Below are 27,269 nucleotides of genomic sequence, written 5' to 3' on the forward strand. Positions count from 1 at the left end.
GCTCCTCTGATGCTGCCTGGCCTGCTGTGTTCATCCAGCTCTACACTATGTCATCATCTTTCACCTGTCTGACTGCACCGTTAGGTCACTGCAGCATCAACGTGCACCTCCAGCTCCTAAATCTTCAGGGTTTAGCTTTACTGCTGAACTGTTGAGATGCCTTCAGGTTGTAACAATAACCCTACCATAATGGGAAGCTATGTCATATTGGTTCAATGTTCCCAAAGACTGTAAAATTAATTAAAATGTGAGTTGCAATCAGCCCAGTAGGCACAATTTTTTTCCAATAATACTACTAATAATAACAATAATAATAATTACAATAATACTAATACTACTGGCCACAATCCAGTTCACCTTGGAGAAAATGAATGAAGTCAAATTTGCACTTTAAAACTGATCAAATAAGTATGTTTCCCAACTGAATGTTTGACTGGTTTTGTAGACTATACCAAGACATCATGTTAACAGTTGACCACATGGTTAACAGTTGATCATCCTAAGGAAAAGACTGAACTACAGCCAAAACAGCCAGGACTGTACAAGGAGGAAACACAGGGTATCAAGGGCACGTAGAAAGTCTTGTTTCTGGTGACAATGTCGAAAACTATGATAAGAAAATTAATTCACATTTTTTAAAAAAGTGATAATTTGCTGCTGCAAAAAATGAAAATCAGGTGTACCATATTTGTTCAACAGTTTCAGTATTTGATAGAATATTTAATTATGCAAACAAGCAGTTGACACAGCATTGCCAATTGATAACACTTCTCATTCTGAGGAATGAGCAATCACACTTCATCAGGCACCCTGCCAGCACTGGAACTTCACTTCAGACTTTATCCACTTTATGGAATTACACATTGCTTACAGCACAGAAGGAGGCCATTCGGCCCATTGTGGTGCAGTTGGTCCAATGCTGGAGAAGTTCACCTTGTGTCATTCTCCTCCCTTCCTCGCATAACCCCGTACTTCGTTTTTCGCTTTTCACATAATGATCCAATTCCCTTTTGAATGCTTTGATGGAAACTGCCTCTACTACATCTTCTGGCAGTGCATTCCAAAGACAACTACTCACTGCGTGAAAACATTATTCCTCACTACAGCATTGTTCCTTTTGACGATTATCTTGAATCTGTGCCCTCTTGTACTTGATCCTTCCACCACCAGGACCAGTTTCTTCCTATCTATTTTGTCCAGACCCTTTATAATTCCAACTACGTCTATCAAATCTCCTCTCAGCCTTTTCTTTAGGGAGAACAGTAAAGGCTTCTCTAATCAACATTTAAAGCTCTTTATCCCTGGAACCACTCTTGTGAAGCTTTTTCTGCAGCACTTCATAATGCCAATAAGAAGGGCAGCTTTTATGTTCAAATGTTCAAAGAAATTCCTTAAGAATCCTGTCAAATGTCATGTCATGCATTATTGCCAGTCTTTAGATCAAACCTTGAGCGGCAGAACAACGTTACACTGTCAATAGTTATTGCATTGATTTCCTGTCCCCATTTTGATCTTTGATTATTTAGCATTTTTGGAATGTTAGTCATGACTTCGGCTGTGAAGGCTGTTACAAACTAATTATTCAACTCCTCTGCCATTTCCTTGTTCCCCATTATTATTTCCCTTGCCTCATCCTTAAAGGGGCCTATGCTTGCTCTGACTCCTCTCTTCCTTTTTATATATTTGAAGGAACTCTTGTTGCCTGCATTGATATTACTTGCAAGTCTATTCTCAAAAGTTTGTTTTCTCCTTATTTTATTTTTGAAGTGATTGTAACGAGGTCATCCAGGTGGACCTCATCGAATATGGGGCTGTTAATCTGGTCCAATCAAGGAACTCATATTCTGAGAGGTCCACCTGGCTGACCTTATTACAATTTTTGGTCATCTTTTGTTTATTTTAAAATTTTTTCCAATCCTTTGGCTTACGACTAATCTTTGCCACAGCATATTTTTATTTTCCTTCTGGTGCTATCCTTAATTTCTCTGGTTAAACATGATTGGCTTATCCCCTTAGCATCCTCTTCCCCACTGGTTCATATCTTTATAATGAGCCATGTGGAGGATACGGTGGATGAGAACAGCTGAATGGAGATGCTGCTTGCAGCAGTGGGGTTAGTAGGGCATAAGCGATGAAGTTTGCAGTGATAGTGTTAGAGTGAGTGAGAGGGAGCAGAGAGATGGTGGAATCTACTCTTGTAGAGCAGAGAACCATTACATTCTGTCTGACCCTACACTGGACCTATCTAGGGTCTATGCAGTCTCTATTTGCTGTCTGTGTCCTCCTCTGGTGGTCCACCAATTGAAAGATGGTCCTCTACTCAATTATCACAGCCTCCAAGTTCCTTTCTGGAGAGCTAGGTGTCTGCTTCCCTCTCTGAGATGTTATGATTTCCTAAGAGGAAAGTGTGTGAGTTTAATTCCACTGAAGTGCAGTGGGCCTTAAACAAACTTCCAATGGCTGGCATGCTGTAAGGTATTGGCAGCAGTGGGAATTTTGCCTCTTCTACTGCACGACTGCATGGGATGGATGTGAGAAAGGCCGGTAGCATAAAGAATGGAGTGAAAAACAGGAGATAGCGTGAGAAAAGCGATAGTAAGTCACGATGGAACCCCTTGCCATGAAATTCCTCAAAAATAACATAGCCGAGAAATGGGAAAGTCCAATGAATGTTCTGAAATGGTAAGAATGCTTTTGAAAGGAATTCATTCTTGTACTCAAACACAGATATTTAGCAAGCTGATGCAGGAAAAAATTAGGAAGGCAAATGTACGTCAGCCTTTAATAAAGCAGATTAGGAATACATAAGTTCTGTTGAAATTTTTCAGAGCTTTGGTAAGAAAATGGTGTTGGAAAATGGACTTAGATCAGCTACAAGCAGACTGCAGAGCAGCACGGGCCCGAGGGGCCAAATGGCCTACTCTTGCTGGTATTTCATATGTTCTTAAGATATAAAATGCTGGAGAGAAGCAATGACCATGCAGTACACTGAGTTCTTCAGTGCTGTTGTTATGTTAATTAATTTCAGTTCAATGGTGTTATGCTGGGCAACATTTCAAGAACAAACTGTAAGGGACTGATGGTCATCAAGATGGAGTTAATGAATACAGGAGAGGTCTTGCTACGCTGGAAATAAGCCAACTTTGCAAGAATTTTCGTATCAGCAACGGAAATTAACACTGGCAACCACAATAAAAGCCAGAAAAGCTGTAAGTACTGTGAAGGTCAGTGTGCAGTGCATGTCTGGCCATCATACAGGTTTGGATTGGTAAGTGGCAAGTGACATCTGTGCTTGTCAATTAACAGGCAATGATCATCTCCATCTAGAAAGAATCTCATCACCCCCCGACGCTTTACTATTCAATTATATTGCCATAATTGCGTCCAAAAACAGTAACATTCCTTGAGGTCACCATTGATCAGAAATTTAACTGGCTCAGTTTTCTAAATGAGATAGTAAGAACTGCCGATGCTGGAGAATCTGAGATAACAAGGTGTGGAGGTGGATGAACACAGCAGGCCAGGCAGCATCAGAGGAGCTGGAAAGCTGACATTTAGGGTCGGGACCCTTCTTCAGAAGGAAAACTGACCTTTCGGGTCGGGGCCCTAATTCTGAAGAAGGGTCCCGACCCGAAACGTCAGCTTTCCTGCTCCTCTGATGCTGCCTGGCCTGCTGTGTTCATCCAGCTCCACACTGTGTTATCTCAGTTCTCTAAATGTTGTAGTTACAAAGGCAGGTGATAGGTGAGGAAGGCACATCCCAATTTCCCAAAGCATGTTAGTCAGCATCAAAGCTCACATCAGGATGGAATGCTGTCCATTTTGCTAGATCAACGCGCTTGACAGCATCAAGGAAAATAATCCTGCTGGATTTGCACTCTGTAAACATTCATTTCCTCCATCACCATCGCAGAGTGACAACATAGCGTAGCACCTTGTAAATGCACTGCAACAACTTGCCGTGGTCTAATCAACAGCACCTTTCTCATCAGGAGTCTCTCTTGTTTTCCAGCGATGCATTTGGTTTTCTGGGGCTACTTAACTGGTTTCCAGCGTACCTTTTCTCATTCTCAGTGGTGCATTTATTATCTGATGCATTAAGCATAGTAACCATATCCTCACTGTCTGTGTTAACATATGGGGTATTTGGATTCACACAAAGCAGAATTAGAAGAATTCACTAATATCCTCAATAATGATTAACACACCATTAAACTTAAAGCCATAACACACAAGGAGAGCACTCATTTCTTAGCTGCCACAGTATTTGTATTGGAACAAGGCAAGAGGTACAAGTTAGCAATATAAGTTTTTAATTCAAAGTAAATGGCAGATACTTCTATATACAAAGTCATCGCCCTGAATGCACCTTCCACAGACTGTGGAGGTCGTTGCTAATGCAGTTCCCCCGCATATGCACAGAGCTGGAACATTTTAACAAGGCAGTTACTATGCTTTCAGATCTCAATCTCAGATGAAAATTTACAATTCATGGTGGTCATTACAATAGCATTACAAATTTTGTTTCCCCATTTGGAGCAATGAACTCAGTTCATTTCTGGGATGAAGGGCTTATCTTAGGAAAGGTTGAACAGGTTGGGCTGAAATCCACTAGAAGAATGAGAGGTGACCTTAATGAAGCACGTAAGATCTCAAGGGGGACGTGGTCGGTGGATCTTGGGAGGATTCCTCTCATGTGGGAGACAAAACAAGGCAACATGGTTCAAGAATTCCTTTTATGCTAGGAAATGAGCAGAGATTTTTTTTTCGCAAATGGTTATAAGAGTAAGGAACTCCCTTTCCCAGAAGGTTAGTGGAAGCTAGGTCTTTAAATTTATTCAAGGCTGAGTTAGATTTTTGATACACAAGGCAGTCAGAGGCTATGAGCAGGTCTGCGACCATAATCAGCTATGAGCTTGTCAAATGGTGGAACAAACTCAAATGGCTGAATGGCCTACTCCCATGTCCACGTTTCTAAGCGAAAGATTTCACATTCATTTTCAAGGAATTCATTGCTTCAATGGCTTCAAACTTCCCAGTTAGCTGATTTGTTGACAGGGTTAAAACTGTTCTTTATCTCTTTCCCATTCTCTGCATTCAGGATGAAAAAAATTAACCTGGTTGGTATTATTGCAAAGGAGCTGCAGGGCAGACAGACCTCAGGGCCCATGTGCACAAATTCATTGAAGGTTGCAGGGCTGGCTGAAAATGTGGTTGAAACAACATTTGGGATTCTGGATTCTGATAGAGAATGGAATACAAAATCAAGGATGTTACGAGGAACTTTTATAAAACACAGGTTTGTTTTACAACTTGTGTATTGTGTTGAAATCACAATTTCAGAAAGATGCAACAGCTCTAGAGAGGGTACAGAATATATTATGAGATTGAATGCAGCGACTAGAGATGTAAGGTTAAGTAGATAGAATGAAAATCTTGGGTATGTTCTCCTTGCATCTGAGGTGTTAAAACCATGAGGAGTCCGGGCAGAGTAATTAGATGGAAGTGTCTCTCATAGGCAATAAGGTCAAAAATGAGAATTAACTCTTTTTTTAAGTACCAATTACTTTAGTTTAAATGCAGTAAGCAATTACAACCTGGAATACACCATCCAAGGGAGTAGTTGCAGAAGAGTCAATCACAGCTTTCAATGGGAATTTGAAAAGCTGCATGAAAGGAAAAAAAAATGCCAGAGATGGGAGAGAAAGGTCAGCAGAGCAAAATGACTCTTTCAGAGAGTGAGCATGGTCTCGATGGGCAGAACAACTTCCTCCTGTGTTGTAACCCTTCTATGAACATATGAAACAGGCAGAAAGGAGGGTGCTGTGTTGTTATTAGCAGTGCGCTTGTAATGGAAACAACCTATCCACCATTATACTGCCATCTAACACAAAGAAAACAAAAGGGCAATGTATGTATTTGGTTCTGTATATGGGGGTCTAACCTTGTTTAGTCTCTAAAGTGTCTGGGATCCATGGAATATTCTGCAAAATCTCTTTATTTACATCTCGGTCTATACACACTTTCTCTTCACCTGAGATGAGGTTTCAGCCTTCTTCTCTTTCGATTAATCATGTGACTCTGATGTCAAGACACCATTTTTTAAATTCATTTCATGGGATCTCACCAGCTTTTGATGCCCATCTTAAATTGCTCTGGAATTGAGTGACTTACTCAGCCATTTCAGTGTCAACGATATTGCTGTGCCTTTGGAGTCACACATAGGCCAGACTGGGTAGAGATGGCAAATTTCACTCCCTAAAGGACATTAATGAACCAGATGGGAAGTTAAAGAAGTTAAAGTTGGGAAGTAATTTCATGACACCTGTCACTGAGACAGGTTTCATATTTCAGAGTTAGTAATTTAGCTTAAACTCTACCACCGTCCATGATGTGATTTGACCCCATATTGCCAGAGGATTAGCCTGGCCCTCCAGATTACTGATCCAGTGACACTACCACTTTGTCACCATTACTCCCTGCATTGTGGTGTACATCACTGATATTACTTTCTTTACTCTATAATATTGATTCTTGAAAGCAAATGGGTTGAACAAGCCAGTTAGCACTGGCATAGCACTAGTATGAGGAAAACATGGCATGGACTCCATGGAACTGACAGGGATGGATTACCTGCTGAAACCTGGGAACCAAGGAAACTGGAAACAATGCCAAAAAGCATGCTTTTCTGAATTAGCATTAATCACCATTAAGAACACTTTGGCAAGCTGTTATGTTTAAAATAATGTGTGGAAGTGCAGTGACAAGACAATGTTGCTGGTTAGGGTGGATTGGCCATGCTAAATTGCCCATAGTGTCCAGGGATGTGCAGAGTAGGTGGATTAGCTACTAGAAATGCAGGGTTACAGGAACAGGGTAGGGAGGTGGTCTGGGCAGGATGCACTTTGGAGGGTCGGTGTGGACTTGACGGGTTGAATGGCCTGCTTCCACACTGTAGGGATTCTATGATTTCACATCAGGTTCAGTCTTTGTTGCTCCTTAAACACAAACAAGACTCCCCTTCTCTCAGTGCATCAGTTGTTGTATAAAGTGATGGTTCTGAAAGAGTTAATGTTAGTCACTGCATTAAACTCCACCTAATTTGACAAGAAATAGTGTTTTGGATGAAGAAAAGAGTTGTCTAGCTGAAGATCCTGATGGAGACAGATACGTCATCAGTGTTTCATGATAACCTTAGTTATTGTATCTAACTAGCCACCATAGCTTCTACCAGTTGTAACCATGCATTAAACTGCACCTTGTTAAGGTAAGTACCTATTCTCACTGATGGTTCATCCTCAATCACTGGTAACCAAATAGGTGCTTCCACCTAGAATGGAGAGGATTATTTTTTAATTACAGGCACCCAACATGAGTTGTCTGACGTATTTGTTAAAAAAAATAGAAAGGACAATTGATGGTTCTATCCCAACCAAGAGCTGCTAGTGGTTAGTTCGGCATAGAGGAAACAACTTCAGATCTGGTGCACAAGGGACATAGAACAGCATCAATTCACTATTGGGATTGTGTTACTCCAGTAATTATACTGACATTTAACTGAATGGTACTGACAAGCCAGGAGCTGTTATAAGCCATTACTGAATGCTACGGTTGGGTCGCTCGCTAAGCTGGTTTGTTAGTTTGCAGTTGTTTCATTACCCTGCTGGGTAACATCATCAGCGCAGTCTCCGATGAAGTGCTGTTGTATTTTCCCGCTTGTTATTTAAACTCTGGGGTCTGTTGGAGTTGATTACCTCATTTCCAGTTTTTCTTTGCAGTGGTGTATATACAGGGTCTAATTCTACGTGTTTATTGATGGCCTTCTTGGTGGAGGACCAGGCCTCTAGAAATTCCTGTGCTTCTGCTATTAGTCCAGATATACCTCCACCAAGTATTCAGAGACAACGGATACCCAAACAGCTGGGTCTGACAATGCCTGTCACACAAAAAACAGGAAGATACAGTACGCCCCGACACACTTGTCACATTACCGTGTGTCAAGCACGTGTCCTGATAATGTCAGGATCCTAGGACAAGCCAAACAGACACAAGCACGGGAATTTCTGGAGGCCTGGTTCTCCATCAATAAACACAGAATTAGACCCCACATACATTCCACTGCAAAGAAAAATCAGAAATGAGGTAATCAACTCCAACAGACCCCAGAGTTTAAATAACAGGCAGGAAAACACAACAGCGCTTCATCAGATGTTACCCAGCAGGGTAATGAAACATCTGCAAACTAACGAACCAGCTCGGCGAGCGAACCAACCACAGCATTCGCAATCCCAGTTACAAATCTACTCAAGTACGTTAAACCATTACTGGAGATCACAAACAAATTACCCTGTTTGATCAGATTGGGGAGCCGTTTGACTAGCAATTTAAAACACTTAGAGCTGCCTTTTCCTCTCACCCCAGCCCAAAGATCATGATGAGGACCGGCCAGCTGAACCTTCCTGTGCTATTTGATAGGTTGGGAACAAAAACAGAAGTTGCTGGAAAAGCTCAGCAGCTCTGGCAGCATCTGTGAAGAAAAAAATCAGAGTTAACGTTTTGGGTCCGGTGACCCTTCCTCAGAACTGAGGTCACTGGACCTGAAACGTTAACTGTGATTTTTTCTTCACAGATGCTGCCAGAGCTGTTGAGCTTTTCCAGCAACTTCTGTTTCTGTACCTGATTTACAGCATCCGCAGTTCTTTTGGTTTTTATTTCATAGTTTGGGAACTGTATCTGACAGATCCCTCACACTGTATGTGCACATACAAGTTCCTCTCCAAGCCACTTAGCATCCACTCTTGGAAATATATCACCGTTCCTTTACTGTTGCTGGGTCAAAATCCTGGAATTCCCTCCCGAAGGCCATGGTGGGTCAACCTACAGCAGGAGGAATGCAGCGGTTCAAGAAGGCAGCTCACCACCACCTTCTCAAAGGGGCAACTAGGGATGGGCAAGAAATGCTGGTCAGCCAGCGACGCCCACATCCCACAAAATGAACAGAAAAAAAAATGTGGAAAATTGATAACCCAACATTCATGTCACACAAGGTTAAAACTAAAAAGAAGATTAGGTCCAACCAACCCCTGAGATACAGCTAAGAGCCTGTAATGATGTGGAAGCTGTAACTGCTTGTGAAAATGGAGCTAAACGGTTAGCATAATGATACTTTCCTTCATTATCGGTCTTTGTGGCTGTTATGGTTATTGCTTAATTCTTCTGCCTGTGGTACAACAATTAATAAAGAATGTAATTACACTTATGTGCAAATGTGATGTCTTAAGTCTGTTTAAGAATATCCTTTCAAACTATCATTGGGCATGAAATCATCCGTTGCATTTCCTCGTTAACTATTTTGTCTCGTTAAAAATGAGAATCAATAAAAATAGTTCCAGTGATAACAATGAATGGGTGGGAATCACAGAGGCTCAATTTCATAGGGAGCCACCAGCTGTCAAAGGCAGATCCGGGAACCCAGTTTTGTTACTTCCTTTGAACACTTTTTGCTGGTTTCTTCTGCTATTTTAACAAGATTCATATTATGCAGAGCATGCCATTCTGATGCTTGAACCCACATCCATGGTACGGCAGGCAAGAAAGACCGAGTTGAGGAGCTGCCAACGTTGTGCCACGTCAAGGAGGGGTGAAGGTTCCCTGGACACTTTGCTCCCGGAGGTGATCGCTCTTCTTACATTAGGCAACTCACATTTTGTCTGGGATCGAGGCAGGATGGGTTTGAATGCAGGTCAGGCAGGTATGGGGGCTCAAGGGTCAGCTCTCCAAGAGCCTCAGCCCTTGCAATTGTCCAGCAGTTACGAGGTTCTTATAAGCAGCGGGAAAGAGAATTGGGACTGCAGGAAGGATGAGTAACCTAACCATGGCATGATGGTACAGGCAGCGATTGAGGTTGAGCAGGATATATGAGCAGTGCAGTGGAAGTCAATGTTTCTTCTAAGGCAGTAAAGTGAAAGAAAACAGGGTGGCAGGTGCCAGTATAAATAGAGAGATAGTTAACAATTTTGCAACCACAAAGGGGATGTGGGGGTGGGGCTGCATGGCTCACAAGGGCTGTGTCAGAGTTAAAAACATCTCCTCACAGATGGAGAGAAACTTGAAGAGGGAGAGGAGATATTCAACTAACATCATCCTTGTTGGTACTCGAAAGGAGGCTCCTGTGAAAGATTCTGGATAGTTAGGAGCTAAATTACAAAGTATTGCCTCCAAGGTAATAGTCTCAGGATTACTGCCTGAGCCATGGACAATTGGTACAGGGTAACTTTGATAGTGCAAACTGTAATAAGGTTGATAGTAAGAAATTATCTGGGACTACATGATAAAGAATCCATATTGGTGGAGGTAGGACATGACGAGGGATAGAGGATACTGGTGGGAGCAATGTCTTAGTCCCCTAATTGTTGCTGTTCTGTAAGGCAGAGAGTATCTCAGGAGATAACAAGGGCTTGTAAAAATGGCAGCACATTAATCATGGATGACTTTAATATTTTTGAAGATTGGAAAAATCAAATTTCTAAGGTAGTCCCTTTATAAAGGAGAATTTATATTCAGGACAGTTTTCTAGAACAATAGGCTGTGGATCTGACTAGGGATCAAGCTATTTTGGACCTGCTAATGTGCATTGTGGTATTCAAGAGGGTGCTGGATAATGGTATATACAGAGAGGGCGCACAGAGATGTGGAGAAAAAGCAGGAGATTGGCAATAGGTAATAGAACCAGTGTAAGCACTAAGGGCTGAATGGCCTCCTTATGTGATATAACATTCTGTGACTTGCTGGAATGAGACAGGTTTAATAAATGATCTCAAAGTGAGTCACCCGAGATATACTTCAAATCTAACGCAGGGGACAATAGAGTGTTAACTTTCTCTCCCAGACTGAAACAAGAGTGCAGTTAGATAGAGGCCTAATCTGGGAAGTTCATCCAACTCAACTCCAAATCTCTTTTGTGTGCTGCTGCTTCTTGAGCTCTTGATCAACAAACAGGTAAATTAGACAGAAGAAGCTGCCCAACTGTTAAAATTGGGCTCTGCAGAGCAGCTGTTGTAGGAACCTTGGTGGACTATAAGTAGCTACAAGGGGAATCCAGGCTGAGGGAAAACAAGGCAAGACAAGATCCGTGACTTCCTTTAACAAGAAAACTTTTATTAAAATGCAAGGTTTACTGTTATCAAGAGTTTTGTCCTTAATTTCACAATCAAACCATGCAATGAATTAGATCATATTACGTTGACATCAGGTCCCAATTTACATATTTAAAGTGGATCTTACTAGGTTGGAATCTATATGATCATTTGCCATTGATTCACAATACAAACTAGGCAATGTGGACGTAGAGAAGATATTTCCTCTTACAGGGCAATGTAGGAGAAGAGGTCATATTTTTAGGTTAAGAAGTAGCAGATTTAAAACAGAAGTGAAGAGAAATTTCTTCTCTCAAACAGTCGAGAATCTGTGGAATTCACTACCCCAGAATGTGATGGATACTAGGACATTAAGTAAACTTAAGGAGGATAGAGACAGATTTTTAATTACTATTGGGTTGATGGGCTATGAGGAGCGGACAAGAAAGTAGCATTGAGGTTAAGCTGAGATCAGCATGATCATATTGGAAGGTGGATCAGGCTTGAAGAATTGAATTGCCTACTGTTGCTGCTAGATCTTATGTCTTATGTCCTTAAGTAATACGTCAAACAAAACTACTAAGAATGTCTGGGGAATCATACTGGCAGAACACAGAATTTTTTTTTGTGTGAGGGGTGAGGTCAAAGGTATGATTTTTGTATCAAGCGAATTTGCATTCAATGCATGGCCAGCACAATATTGAACCAGGAGGCATAGAAGAAGCTCTATAAAGGAGGATGCTTCATTAGCACTTTGTACCATCAGAAACACTAACATTAAATAGTATACGCATCTTTACGGTCAACTATGACAAACATAATTTTCTGGCAGGTTTCTACTTGGATTATTCATGTCAAGAATGGAGTGAAAATCTATTTGAATATACATCTAAATATATATTTAGTGACTGATTTAAAACAGCCCTACAAAGTTATCCACTATAAACCTGAGTTTGTCAATGCCTTTTGCAAGCTTCTCAGAAATCAACATCAGCTAGACAATCAATGCTTCATGTCTCTCCTGACGATCCTGGAATGTTAAACGTTTGCACTATAATCTGCTACAGAGATGATCATCTTCAAGGAAAACAAAAATCCTAATACAACAGAATTGCAAATTACATCTATCTTATAAGATGACATGTTAATAACTTTTCACTTAACCTCTGGGATAGGCCATAGACAGTTGATGACTTACAATGCAAGCTTTTAACTTAATGCTAACTGCTTCACTTCAACCAGGAGGCTTTCTCACACGACTCCCACAGTATTGAACCTTTTTAACTATACTATTTTGAAATAGCATGTGGTTACGATGTCAGCACTGCACTGTAATTGCACCCTTGACTCCAGGCTACAAAGGAAAAGACCCTGACCTATAAAAATCCGTCATCATCCTGTACTTGCGTTCTCTACAAATAAGCCTCCTTTCATCAAAATGCTGAAGCAGAAAAGTGACATTTCAGCAAAACTCCCTCTGAAGACTTTCAAAGATTTATAAAGAGAAGGAATTGTCTCCAACACTTCAACTCTTGGCTAATATATCAACCCACCCATACAAAGGAATTCTAGACTTCCAAATATTACTTTGGGCTTTTGGACTCCATTTTGTGAAAATCAAAGATTGATAAACTGCTATCCCTCGCTTGCTGAGGATTTAAGTCTTTACTGATTGAATAATCTCTTGATCCATTCTGATTGTACACTTCCATGTATGCCATCAGGTGTCATTGTGTTGTTAAGTTTCCTGCATCAAACAGCACGTGGAGTAAACTATTTACTAGAGTGTTGCTTAGGTCCTTACAACATCAGTGCTCACTGACAGAGGGAGCGGGGGATATGCCTTTATTATTAAATTAAGTCATTATCTGCTTTGGGAGAGGGAGTGAGAACATGGTTTTAAAATGGACTATCTGTCACAAAAAATTGAAGATTCATGTCCGGGGTTGGAGCAAACCAAATGAGCTAAAAAATTGACAATAGGGTACAAAATTTGACAGAAGTTCAGAAACACCTCATAAGCCAAAATAAACTGATTAGAAGCCAGAAGAGGAAAACTGGATAGCTGATATGATTGGTAAAACAAAACTAGCTACTGCATCAAAATTTATTACTCTAATAGTTTAAAAAGGGCAAATTTTGTTCAGGAGACCTTTGTAAACAGTATAGTTAAACCACTGAAATTTTAGTCACTCTGAGCACCGACCATTTAAAGGCTGTAGTTAGGGAATTATGGGTGAAATGTGCCCAGCAAGATCAACGAAAGGAACTCAGAAGTGCTGGTGGTACATCTCCAAATCAATTCCATTCAGAACAGGTAGATTAGAGATTAGAACCAGAAAATGATCAACATCCATCAAGAGCTAGAAAAACTTAGATACTGATAAAGTTTAAGGGAGACAGCAAGAGAGATGGAAGAAAGAGAAAATGAGGTAAAAGAGAGATTTCCAGCTCTGAAAATTGGAAATAAGGCTCAGAGAGAAACCTTCCAATCCACCCATTAACAGGCCAAACCTCACTACCCTAGAACCAAGTTGTGAAGGTATTAAATATGCTTGGTTCATTCTTAAATTTGAAAACAGCAATGTGGAGTCTTTCTTCACTACCTTCCAAAGATAGCAGTTCAATCACAATCGCCAAAATAAATGTGGATTCTAATAATTCAGGATCAGAGTGGGGTCAAGAGGTCTATTCTACACTGACACTGATGAAAAACAGCCATCCATAGTGCATTTCAATAGGTCCAAGAGGTATATCATAGCAATTCTGGAATGGTCAGAAGAAACCCATAGGAAATATCTTGAGTTTGAAAGACAAAAGCAAATCACTTGTACTCCAGTTCATTACCCGGTACAGCCTGCTGAAAGAGATCCAATTTCACCAAGGAACTATATTCATGTCCAGAGTATTCAGGAGATAGAAAACAGTTTAAGGATCAGCAGCTTACTATCATGTGGTTTGATGCCACAATAAATGTTTCTTTACTTAATGATCAAGGAGAAGATAAAGTCAAAAATTATCTTCAACTTAGACTTCAAAGTAACACCGAAAATAGCCATATGTGGTAGATGTAGACACACCAGAGCTCTCCTTGTGGTTACATTAATTAAGGACTAATCTATATTAGTGCATTCATGCTCACGGGCTCTCTCAATTTGCCTAGGCTGGCTGATGTACAGGACTTTAATGTGATGTAGTCTGTACCAACTCCACCCACATTGTGCTATTTACCCAGCTCCATGACATCATCGTATAGCTGCTCCAGGGACCTGAACCCCTTACATAATACCCAGATGAAGTGCTCTCATATCACCCTCAGACCCGAGAGGCACTGGAGTGCTGTCACCAGAATCTATAATCATGATCAGGACCTATAGTTCTGAAGATTTAGAAGGGACCTATGGGGCAACTTTTTCACACAGAAGATGGTGCATGTATGGAATGAGCTTCCAGAGGAAGTGGTGAAGGCTGGTAGAGTTAGGACATTTAGAAGGCATCTGCATGAATATATAAATAGGAAGGGTTTAGAGGGATATGGGCCAAATGCTGGCAAATGGGACTAGATTTATTTAGGACATTGGGTTGGCATGGACGAGTTGGACCGAAGGGTCTGTTTCCAGGCTGTACAGCTCTATGACTGTATGACTGGGATGGGGGTTTGGGGTTCCTGTTGTTTGGCACAAGTGATGAGCTCACCAGCTTTATAAAAATGGTTAAGCGTAAGTCATACAGTGGAACCAAATAGGGGAATGACGACTTATGGGGAAAGGGCAGGAAAGTGGATGTTAGGAATGTTGGATTAACTAGGATCTTCTTGAATGGCAAAGCAGGCTCAAGGGGCCAAATGGCTTACTCTTGTTCCTATTTTTTATGATCGTATTTTGGTTTCATGGTCACATTTCAAAAATACACCCTCAAAGGACTTTCAAAAGGCGATTTGTAAAGAGAAGGAACTGTCTCCAAGTCCTCAATTTTAGGATAGCCTATCAACCTGTCCCCAGAAAGGAATTCAACATTGCTAACTGCAACTTTGGACTTTTGGATTCCATTTTTCAAAAAGCAAGCACATTAATAACTACGTAACAACCACGGGATATCAGTTTACGTAGTTACAAATTAAATCATCTCTTTATCCATTCTTGCTCCTGTATCTTCTTGTGTATTTGTAAATGTGCTTCTTCCACATCTAAGACTGTGTGAAATAAACCCTACTTTACCACAGTGTTGTTGCCATCCTTACAAAGTCAGTGCCCATCAAGTCAAGGAGTGGGGGAAATACACACCAGTGTTTAAAAAAGCTGAAGCATTAACTCACAATCTGCTTGTGGACAGGTGGTGAGATTGGGGAGACAGCTTGGTTTTAAAACTCTCAATCTCTCTGTAACAATGCAACTTTGCACAAAGTCACAGCATCAGTATGAAATGTCCTTCATTTTCATTTGCTTAGCATATCACAGTAACCAGCTAGTCTTTCATCCAAAACCAGTCCTCTTTCATTTGGACTCAGTCTTTCAATCTAAAGAGCATGTTTTTTTTTCTGAAATGTACGAGATCACACAGTTACAAAATCTACTTTAACAGAACTTTCTGTTTTGTACTAACCCTCAAATCAATGCCATGGTAGAATTTTTGCATTAAAATAACATGTATTCAGCAGATTTATGTACTAAAGCTTCCTTGATTCTCATTGCTATTCCCTAGTATCCATGATCTTTTTGCTGGGTGACAAAGTCTATGAATATTCTGCCCTAAAGAAGATCGTGTCACAACTCTACCTGAACCAAAAAACCCTGTTTGAAGTCAAGAGAACATACATAAAAAGATTGGAGAGCAAGTAGTTTGCATACATATTAGTGAAGATCTACTCAACTATCCTCAGTATAATGAGTTTAAGAGACATCTAAATATAATTCTGTGTGGAGCTGGATGAACACAGCAGACCAGGCAGCATCAGAGGAGCAGGAAAGCTGACGTTTTGGGTCTGGACCCTTCAGCATCAGCAGTTCCTACTATCTCTAAGTATAATTCTTGCTCGTGTTGATTGCAAAGTGAAATTCAGAGGTAGTTCATTAAAAATTATATTCGAGTCATTGGTCTTTCCCTGTGCCTACACTGTTTTGTGTGTTCAGCCAGTCTCTCAGTGGCAGTACTGTGGTCTCCAAGTCAGGTGGTCGTGCATTTAAATGTCACTTCAGGGAATTCAGCACAAAATCCAGCTTGCAGTTCCACGCAGTACTAAGGGAGCACTGCAGAGTCAGAGGTGACATTAAACTGAAGACCCATCTACTCTCAACTGGGCATAAATGATACCAATGACACTATTTGATTAAGGCAGGTATGTTCTCCCCAGAAAGCTGCCCAATATCTCAAATGTGTGTGGCCAGTTAGCCAGCTAAATTTCTATCCATGCTGGTATGATACCCCCTATTCCATGAGACTTTAGTTTACCTCAATGCATATATAAAGCAAACAAACTCACTGGAGTAATGTTTTGACTTTGAGTTCAAGTAGTAATTCCAACTGAAGTTGTATGTAAAATTGCACTGTTGTTTTCCTCCCCCGACACTGCCTTACTACTCAAGCTTATTTGTGCGTTGCCAGCATGGTATGCTGGCAACAAAGTCAGCAATGGTTTGGTAGCATTTTAAAACATTTTTTTAAAATAAGGCTGCTACCTTCGAAACTGTTCCGTGATTTATTTAAAACTGGTAACTTGGTACACAGTGTGATGACTACAGTGAAAATGGGATTCGCACAAAGGGAATAAGCACCATCTGTGAGAAAGTGTACTCCAAATGGCAGATTATGACTCGTAAAACAAGAAGTATAAAATTATTTTTTAGTTAGCACAGGTGAACAGCAGTCAGTTCTGTTGTAAAAGGCAAGGGTTCTCAAAGAGTTAATGTTGAGATTGTATTAGTCTCTACCCAATTTAGTGATGCCATACTGTCTAGAGTAGAATATTAGGACACTAGTTGGAGATGCCAATGGGGGTCAATTGACTTAGCCCTAGCTTCTAATAGTTGCATTAATTATGTCTAACTAGACTGTTTAACTTGTACATATTGCTGTCTAAACTACATCCTGCTGTTAAGACAAGTGACTCTTCTTGTTCAGACTCACTTGTGACTTATCAGCCAGCAATGATGGCTCAGTGGTTAGCACTGCTGCCTCACAGCACCAGGGACCTGGGTTCAATCTCGCCCTCAGGCGACTGTGCAGAGTTTGCACATTCTCCCCGTGTCTGTGTGACTTTCCTCTAGGTGCTCTAGTTTCCTCCCACAGCCCAAAGATGTGCAGGCTAGGTGGATTGGCCATGAGAAATGCGAGGATAGGATGGGATGCTCTGCGAAGGGTCCATGTGCATTTGTTGGGCCGAGTGGCCTGCTTCCACAGTGCAAAGATTCTGTGAATAGGCCCTGAGACCCAGTGTACAGAGAGGTTTGTGGTGCAATAGGAGAGTGCTCAACTCATAACACAGACATTGATAGATCACAATTACCTTCTGGGATGGAAGCGGGGTGGGATTGTGATGGTGTCCCTACCAGAAGGCCCAGGTTCAAGTCCCTCCAGAGGTCTGTAATAATATCCCTGGAGAGTTTAATTAGGAAAATATCTTCAAAGGACGTTGAGTGGCAGCACCCAGGCCATTAGCTGGTGGTAGGTTCCACAGGGCACACATGTTTCTTCATCGGTTTTTAAGTAAAATCCTTTAAAGCATATATCAGTTAGGGCCCTCACAGAGGGAACATCCAGCTTACTTTTGGGAGCAAATCACAAGTGTGGGGAAACTCCTGACAGCGGTGAATTCAGCTCAGAAAATGGGAGAGAGCTGGGTGTCACCACTTTTGTAGGCGAAGCCTGCTTCTTGGACTAAGTTTTTAAAACCAGTGGAAAAGATGATGGAAAATCAAGTTGTGTTTAATGCAACTGACTTGAATTCTGTGATCTTTTGCAACTGGCTGTGCAATACTGGGATCCTGAAGCCAAAAAGGACCCACATAACAAAAGAAAACCCCAGGTTCTCATCTGCTCATTACTACATTCCGCTCTGTGGGATCTTGCTGAGCCAAAACCGGCTACCATTACTTTGGCAATGACAGGAAATGAACTACTTTTCAGATGCAATGTGTTTTGTGGCATCTGAAATAGTGGATTACAACTCTTTTTCTTTCTGTATAATAGCTCTAACACGGAGAATCAGGACCGTGCTTGCAGTGAAATGGCTGCAAATGTGTGAACACCATTCATATTCCTCAGAGACAGGCGAGATATTCCCTAGAGACCCATTATAACAGGGTAATTTCCCATCTTTCTTCCACTGTGTGCTGATCGCTGTTTGGAAGCAGCTTCTTGAATAATTCATGCTGCTTTTTATTTGCAAATCGTGTGGTCCTCCTGCTGTGTCCTCCTATAAAACCGAGACTGCTAGTGCTCTTCAACTGGCCAGTGATGAATGGGTGGTGGGTCTGCAGCACTGAGTCAAGCTGAGGCAGCTGTTCTGAGTGCCAGTCAGCCAACTTCAGGGTGGCACACAAGCAGGCCAACTAGCTGCAGTGTCTCCTATCCTCAAGGAAGGGGCTAAAAGCCAGCCAACATTTCCGCACTTAACCGTCACAGAACATCTGCCTCAAAACCTCTCACACGTGGAGTGGATTGTGAGATCCCTGTAGTCTGTGCCTTCCTCATAAAGCGTGTGAATCACTATAGTGCAGGTACAGGCCATTCGGACCATCAAGTTCACACCGACCCTCCAAAAAGCATCCAACCCAGACCCAAGCCCCCTACCCTATTCCTATAACCCTGCATTTCCTATGGCTCACCCACCTAGCCTACACATCTCTGGACACTATGGGGCAATCTAGCATGGCCAATCCACCCTTACCTGCAAATCTTTGGACTGTGGGAGGAAACCCACGCAGACAGAAGGAGAATGTCTGGAGTTTGCACAGTTGCCTGAGAGTGGAACTGAACCCAGGTCCCAGTTGCTTTGAGACAGCAGTGTTTACCGCTGAGCCACTGTGACACCCGACATGCATTGGGGGACCTTGCACAATATTATGCCAATGAAAATGAATGCCCAATAGATTCCACAGAAGTGGGTGTAAAATTACATATTGAATTAGAAATTAGAACTAGATAATAAAATTACACCACTTTCCTTGGAGTGTTGGACACATACTCAAAAGGAAACACACACTAGATAGAGAACAATTGCAGGGATTGGAACCAATTGGAAAATTCTTTTAAAGTCAACAGAGAATGAACGGGTTAAATGGCCTTTTGAGCTGCAACATTCCATAATTCTTTTTCCTTGCAAGGCACAACTGTTAAACATTAATTTCCAAGATGAGGCTGTGTAAAAATTTGATAGTTCAAGAATAAGTGTTTTCCACAACTCTGTCTCCAAGATAACAATATTAACCTGCCTTAGACAGAATTTGCATGTTCCTTAAATTGCCCATGACCAATATGTTTTATGTGGAAAAGGTGTTCGCTTTATTAGTCCTGTAATGTGGATCTCAGTTAAATCATTTCAGAAGCAAAAGCTTTTCAGAACTCAGACTTAATATGTTCTTAGTTCTCACACACTTACCCCAAAATGAAAGCGAAGTTACCCACTCTCACACACATACCAACACCATACACAAAATAACTGGTTACAGATATTGATAGCACACTTCTGTACATTTTGGTTGACTCAGACACTGGTTTACAGATCTTCACACTCATACGATGTAGGTATTAACAGTAGGAATAGGCCATTCAGCCCCTCCCCTGCTCAAATCATTCTAAAAGATCAAAGCTGACCTGATTGTAATGTCAATGTCATGCTCCCACGTACCACAAATGACCTTTCACCCCCTTGCCTATCGAATATCTAACTACCCTCTGCCTTAAACGTACTCAAGGACCCTGCTTCCAACATCTCTCAGGAAGGGAATGTTAAAGATGCACAACCCTCAGGGAAAAAAATCTCACCTCGTCGTTTTAACTGGGCATCCCCTCGATTTTTGAACAGTGACCCCTGGTTCTAGATCTTCCCATAAGGGGAAACACCCTCTCCACATCCACCCTGTCAAGGTTCCTCATGAACTTATACATTTCAGAAACAACTTATTCTTATAACCTCCAGTGGATACAAGCATAGCCCGTCCATCTTTTCCTCAAAAGACAATCCCTCTCACACCTGCCATTAGACTAGTAAACCTCTCTGAATTGCCTCCAATGTATTTACATCCTTTCTTAAGGGGAAGTACTTACATGATTAGTAACTGGTGAGTGACTAAGGTCTGTTGTTTACTTGTGTTCAATATAATGTAGCAACAGGTGTTAAAGTTAATAAAATATAATAAAAACATAATTAAACATAAAATTCTGTAAAATAATTACGTAGTGAACTAAAACACACGAGCAATGGCAGGGCAAATATGTGTCACAGTTGCAGCCAGTGGGAGTTCCTGAATGCAAATTAGTTCCAGAGTAAATGTATCTACAAGAAGTGTTGGAGGTTCAGGCAGCTTCGGCTCAGTGTTTGTAAGCTAGAGGCTGAACAGGGAAGACATCTCTCCTTCTCTCATGCCAGTCTTTGAAGCACACATTCATCTCTCTGGTCTGATTTACCTTGCTGTCAATGTGCATGTGGGTCAGGCAATAACGCAGAGATAATGACCTTTGAGGTTCTACTTTTTGATATGGCGCTGAGTTCCTCATATTGTTTATGCAGAAACTCCTCTTTATGCTGCCTATGTCATTGATACCTATCTGGACTAAGATCACTGGATTCTCTCCCTCTCAGCACAGGTTCCTGTCCAGGTCTGAGCAGATTCCCTGATCCCTGGCACTAAGATGGAACACAGGAATGTTGACTCATCCTCTTTGCTATAGTTTGCATCAATCCTCCTCACTACTACCACGGCATTCCTTCTTCCTTCTTCCTCTTGAGTGACTTTCTGTACCATGGTGCCATGACTGAAAGTTCAAATTATACTGACACATCATTTATTTCTAACTTGTGTTAAATCTGGGAGCAGTAGGACCAGAGCATATCTTGCATCCCATCACTACTTGCCTACGGATACGACACTGAAGAATCCGTGCTTGTTTCTAGGTATGTTTCCAACCTGTACACACATAGATACAATATGCTTTCAAAAAACTAAGGATTACCTAGTTGTCTAAACTTCATTCAGAACTGGTTATTGTCTTTTCAGCTCATCTCTATGGCGTGTATTATAACTCAATCCAAATCTCATTCCCCATCACTCCTACACTCGCTAATCTACACCAGTTTCTGTTCTGGTACCACCCTGATTTTAAGAAGCAAGATTGGTCCTCAGTGCCTCTGTGGCTTCAACCATCTCTAATGTCGTAAACTCCTCCCATCTGACTGCCCTCAGAAATCTAGGTTTGTCTCCAATTACACACCACCAGTTTCTTCTCCTCAGCTCTAGCGCTGTCTCTATAAATTTCTCATTTTACTTTCGCCCCTAAGGTTGCTCGTTAAAACCTGTTTGACCAAGCTTTCTATCCTCATGTCTCCTTCCATAGTCCACTATCAATTTTCTCTGATCACAGTCTTACAAAATGCCTTGGAGTATTTTACAACATTGAAAACATTGTAGGTATGCAGTTGTTGCTACAATCCACTATTGCAGAAGGTAATTGGTATCTGACAGGGCTAACTGACCACACAGTTTGCCAGTTGTTAGAAACAGCTAACCCGAGTTGTTTGTGTACTACAACTTCTGCATGTGTTCACCAGAGTATGTATAGTGCTCCAGTGATTGTTAATGGCATGTAACTAAAGTAGTAGTGTGTTCTTTTATTGACCTTCATTTTCTCTTGAGAGACAATCATGTGTCACGGATGCAACGTAACTAACTACTAAGTGATTGTCAAGAATATATTTATTTTTCATCTAGATTCAGCTTACCTTTCACTGAAGAGTTTCTGTGGAATTCTTTCCCACACACTATCAGTAACATAGACTGATACCAGCAAGGATTGTGACAACAAATCTACCCAAACCAACCCAAACGGTTCCAGCAGAAACCAACATATACGAGACCCTCTAGTAAATAATATTATTCTTGTTGTTATATGATTTACATTTTCAAACTTAGAGCAGTGAAACCATTACCAAAGCCACTGCTTGTTTGTTCAGTGGAGGTTACAATCCTTCACTGAGTCAATGGTGTTAACACAAATCTGGATTAAATTTGAAAAGTAATTTGAACACTGAAAAGATCCGACTTGAATTTAGTTTTTCTGTTGTGACAATCTGAATGTCCATTGTCCTGGCTCCATTAAGCTGGTGCTGACTTGAGTAGCGTTATGATTTCTGCTGCACAAACCTTACAACTCAGGACAGCAGACGCTCAGATTATATTGGTGGAAGACTGAAGGGGAACATCAAGGCAGTATTAACATTAACATCACCAACAATCCCCACAGCATAAGACTGGTGGTGCCATTGGTGCTCAGAAGGCCATCTGTCAACTTGCAGAATAAGCATGCTCCCAAAATACATTGCCAAGTAAAATTTGGCCAGCTTGTTGGTTCTGATTCGTAAAAAATGGTCTCCAACTTACAACCTGCAAACATAAGCGTCCGAGGTCCAACATTCCCTTAGTGCACCGCCCATAGTGCATTTTAGATAGCACTCACTTCACGTGGAGATAAATTTGTGACTCTGTCAATAAGATGGAGGACATCAATACAAATCAAGCACAATGCAATTTGGCAAGAAAGCAATTTGTATTACAAATCAATTAATATAGAGTAGCTGGCATTTACCCAGGATGAAATGATTCAGCATACAATCAATATTACACTAAGCTTGCTTTATAACGCGTCAGTTTTTAAAATCCCCAAAGGTTCTTTCCAGAGATGGATGTGTTTTTCGGCAATGATACAATGAGCAAAAGGCCAAGATGGAAAGAACAAACTATAGAACCCCCTTGGTTCAAAAATCCAAAATTAAACTCTAATATGCATTGCTCATTAATAATTGAGTTAGGCATTGTGGGTTACCATTCAATGGATATATAGTTAATGGCTCCATTATATTCAATCAAAAATAATCCATTAAATAGGTTGAGAACTGCTGCATTCAGCATCAGTGCAACAAATATAAGTAACTCCCCCAGAAGGCAAATGTGCATTATTTAGTTTGTAAAATAAATCAGTTCAAACATCATTCTGAAGTCAGCAGCCTGTGCTTGCATAAACTATAGCTCAAAGGGCAGGTTCAATTTTGTTCCAGTAGCAAATCCAAATGTAAAACAAACAAACAGATTTAAAAGATGTTATGCCACAGAGTGCGGTTACAAATAATTAGACAAATACACCACAAAAAAAACATTGGTTCAGGTGCCTTAAAGCCTTGTTATAATGAACTGTTTCAGAAAACTTAAAGCAGTGTCGTTTCAAAGTGGCTTATTTGTTGCACAGAAAGAATTGAAGGACAAATGCCCCAACCTTATTGAGTTGGTTCTGTGATTAGCAGGTCCACATTGTGGAAAGAAATCAGTTAATATTGTTTTCTAAACTTGTGTATTAACACAACTGAATTTAACAGAATGTTCAGTCAGAGTTTAGAAATCAAAAGTGGAATAATCTTTTACATGATTGTGCTTGGGAATTATTGCCTTATTGCTGCGTATTAACGATTTTGATTTTTGATTTTATTGTCACGTGTATTTTACCGTAGGAATACAAGTAAATACAGTGAAAAGCTTTCATTTGTCACCACAAAGCTGCAGCGTTTTAAATAATTTAAGGATAAGGGAAAAAATAGATAGAGCTTGAATACAGTCCACCAGTCCTGAGCCGGCATATCACCATCGACGACGCCTGCACCGCCATCTCTGCGCCACCACCTGCGCAAAATCAACCAACGTCACAGTCGCATCTCTCACCGCTGGGCCCACCTCATCTGTGTTACCGTGACACCCTTTCACTGCTGCCATTGCTGGACCCAACCAACAACGAAGTCGCCAATCCTCAGGCGCCATCTTCTGCCGTTGGCCTAACCTCATCACCATTGCCTCTGCTGATGTAGCAACTACCGAATCCAGGGCCTGTGCCTGTTCCAAAAAAGTAAATAGGGGCTCACTCTCCATCATGCTGGGCCCGCTCGATGTCCATTCCCTGGGCCCGCTCGAGGTCCATGCCCTGGGCCTGCTCGAGGTCCACAGTAGGCATTCCCAAGGTCCATGCCCAGGGCCTGGATCAAGACTGCTTGAGGTCTGTGCCCTGGGTCCGCTTGAGATGCACACGCTGGACTCTTACCACCGCCGATGCCATCCAAGCTCAGGACAAGGTAAGTAAGTAGGAAGAAAAGAAAATAGACGGGAAAAAGACAAAAGAGATGGAGAAAAAAGGACAACAAAAAGAAAAGTGGTTGGAGTGGACAGGACATGAGCCCTATTTTGCTGTCGCCTTGGACCACCAGGTTTTGCTGACTGGCCAGTGACAATTGTCAGGGCATTGCCCTTTAACCTGCACAATCTTTAGCACTATTCAGGATTTCTCAGATACTGAAGCAGACCTGGACAGTTTCCAGGCTTGGGCTGAAAAATGACAAATAACATTCACAACACAAAACCGTCAGGCATAGACCATCTCCAACAAGAGACAATCTAACCATCGCTCCTTGTCATTGAAAGGCGTTACCGTCACTGAATGTTCCACTCTCAAGCTTGGGGTTACCATTGCTCAGAAACCAAAGCTGACCAGCCATATAAATACAGCGGCTACAAGGGCAAATAAGAGGCTAGGAATCCTAGGCAAATCACAAGTCGTGAATATGATGAAATACTTCCCATTTGCTCAATGGGTGCAGTTCCGACAACATTCCAGAAGGTTGGCACCATCCAATACAAAGCAGCCCATTTGATTGGTAGCACAATCAAAAACATTCACTCACTCAATCTCCAATGCAAGTAGGGATGGGCAATACCTGGAGGTCAGTCAGCATTGCCCACATCCCATGAGTGAACAAAAAAAAAAAAATCCTCAGGCCTCAGTTTCCAGTGTGGCTTAATTCCATAACCTATTTGATGAACATAAGGCTTCTTAACAGCAATGAGTTTTGATGGCCTCAACTATTCAATATTGGGTCATGCATAAAAAAATGCCAAATGATTCATCACATATTGGCAATGGAGCAAAGCATGGATAGTGAGGGAATTGGAAAAAATCCACACGTGTATAATGGGTTGGGTTTAAGGCACTATAGGAAAGATTTGTTCTAATCAGTATAAACAACAAAATCATAACCACTGCCTTCTCATTGCATGCCAGACTGAGCAAAGAACACTATCTATTTTGGCTAGATTTCCCCTGATTTAAAAAACAACTATTTTCTATTCAGCCTTATTATTATGCTGTTACCCGTGAGCTGGAACAAGTGACTCTTGAACCCAGGGTCTCCTAGCTCAAAGGTAGGGAAACTACCACAAGGCCACGGCCATCAAACATTGTTCCCAGCTTCTCTTGTCTAAAAAAAACAAATCCAGCTTCACCAAAGCATCACATTACTAAAACCCCTCTATTTTATACTTGTGCCCTGAAGTTACCCTGCTACCTTCAATGACTTGCATACATAGATCCAATTCTGTTCCTGAACCCCCTTTAAAATTGAATCCTTTTCATTTATATTCAGTGTCCTCATGACTAAATGCCTTTCCAACAGCTTGTCCATGTCCTGTTGAAGTCTATCATGAATTTCCTCATGGTTTACAAGCCTTCCAAGAAAATGTGCTCTGTACATCCAAATCCAAGTCAGACTTTTATAATTTATGCTAATAAGAATGCATATACTGCCGGAAAGATGATACATACGATGGTGTACCACTGACATCAGCAGTCACATGCTACCAAAGGTCTGAGAGGATAGAATAACCTGTGCTGCAGAGATTGGAACAAGGTCAGCCAGGTGGACCCAATGGAATATGAGTTCCCTGATTGGGGAATGTTAATCTGGTCCCACTCCCGATAACTCTTCAATTCCTACTTTGCTGACAAGCCTATTAAGTGACACTTTATCACATGCTTTTTTGAAGTCCCTGCAATTTACATCAAACCTGTTACCCTCATCAACCCTCTCAGTTACTTCATCAAAATACTCAATCAAGTTCACAAAATACAATTTGCCTTTCACAATCAATCTTTTCTTAATTATTACATTCTCATCCTTGTCACTGTTAACTTTGTTCTGGAGTATAATTTCTAAAAGCATTCCTATTAGCAAGGTGATACTTACTGGTTTGTAGATAAATCCTTTTCGAACAAGACTGTAGCATTTGCCATTCTCTAGTTTTCTGGTACCCAAGAGGCTGTACAATTAAAGTTGAGCACTAGTCTCCAGCTTTGCAACCAGTTAATTAACAAATCCAGTCTAATAGATACTTTTAATCAATCTGTTCAGATATAGAGTCATACAGCATAGAAACAGACCCTTCAGACGAACATCTACACCTACCAGATATCCCAAATTATTCTAGTCCCATTTGCCAGCATTTGGCATATATCCCTCAAAATCCTTCCTACTCATATACCCATGCAGATGCCTTTCAAATGTTGTGATTGTACCTGCCACTTCATCTGGCAGTTTGTTCCATACATGCACCACCCTTGGCATGAAAATGTTACCCCTCAGGTCTTTTTTTAAATCTATTGCCTCTCACCTTAAACCTATGTCCTCTTGTTTTGGCTCCCCCTACCATGGGAAAGAGACCTTGACTATTTACCAGTTTCATCTCCCTCATGGTTTTATAAACCTCTATGAGGCCGTCCCCTCAGCCTCCAATGCTCCAGGGAAAATAGCCCCAGTCTATTCAGCCACTCCCTTAAGCTCAAATCCTCCAATCCCGGCAACATCCTTGTAAATCTTTTCTGCACCCTTTCAAGTTTAACAACATCTTTCCTGCAGCAAGGAGACCAGATTTGAATGTTCTGACACTCCTCTAGAGCTGGATTTGAATCCAGGACCCAGGTATCCTGCCCCAGAGTTAGGGTCACTACCAATGCAACACAACAGACCTGATCCTACTCAATATACTTGGACATATCAGCCTAATCTGATCAAACCTTGGAAAGTAAATCCATCAGCTAAATACATCCGAG

The 27,269-nt window shown here is 41.2% G+C and overlaps 1 protein-coding gene across 1 annotated transcript in view; it reads right to left on the reverse strand.

The window, feature by feature from the left end:
- Positions 1 to 27,269, reverse strand: part of LOC109914512 (ephrin type-A receptor 7) — a 527,439-nt gene that overhangs the window by 99,130 nt on the left and 401,040 nt on the right. The gene's annotated exons all lie outside the window — the stretch shown is intronic.

Source organism: Rhincodon typus, chromosome 27 (assembly GCF_021869965.1).
Source record: "Rhincodon typus isolate 14 chromosome 27, sRhiTyp1.1, whole genome shotgun sequence".
Classification (NCBI taxonomy): domain Eukaryota; kingdom Metazoa; phylum Chordata; class Chondrichthyes; order Orectolobiformes; family Rhincodontidae; genus Rhincodon; species Rhincodon typus.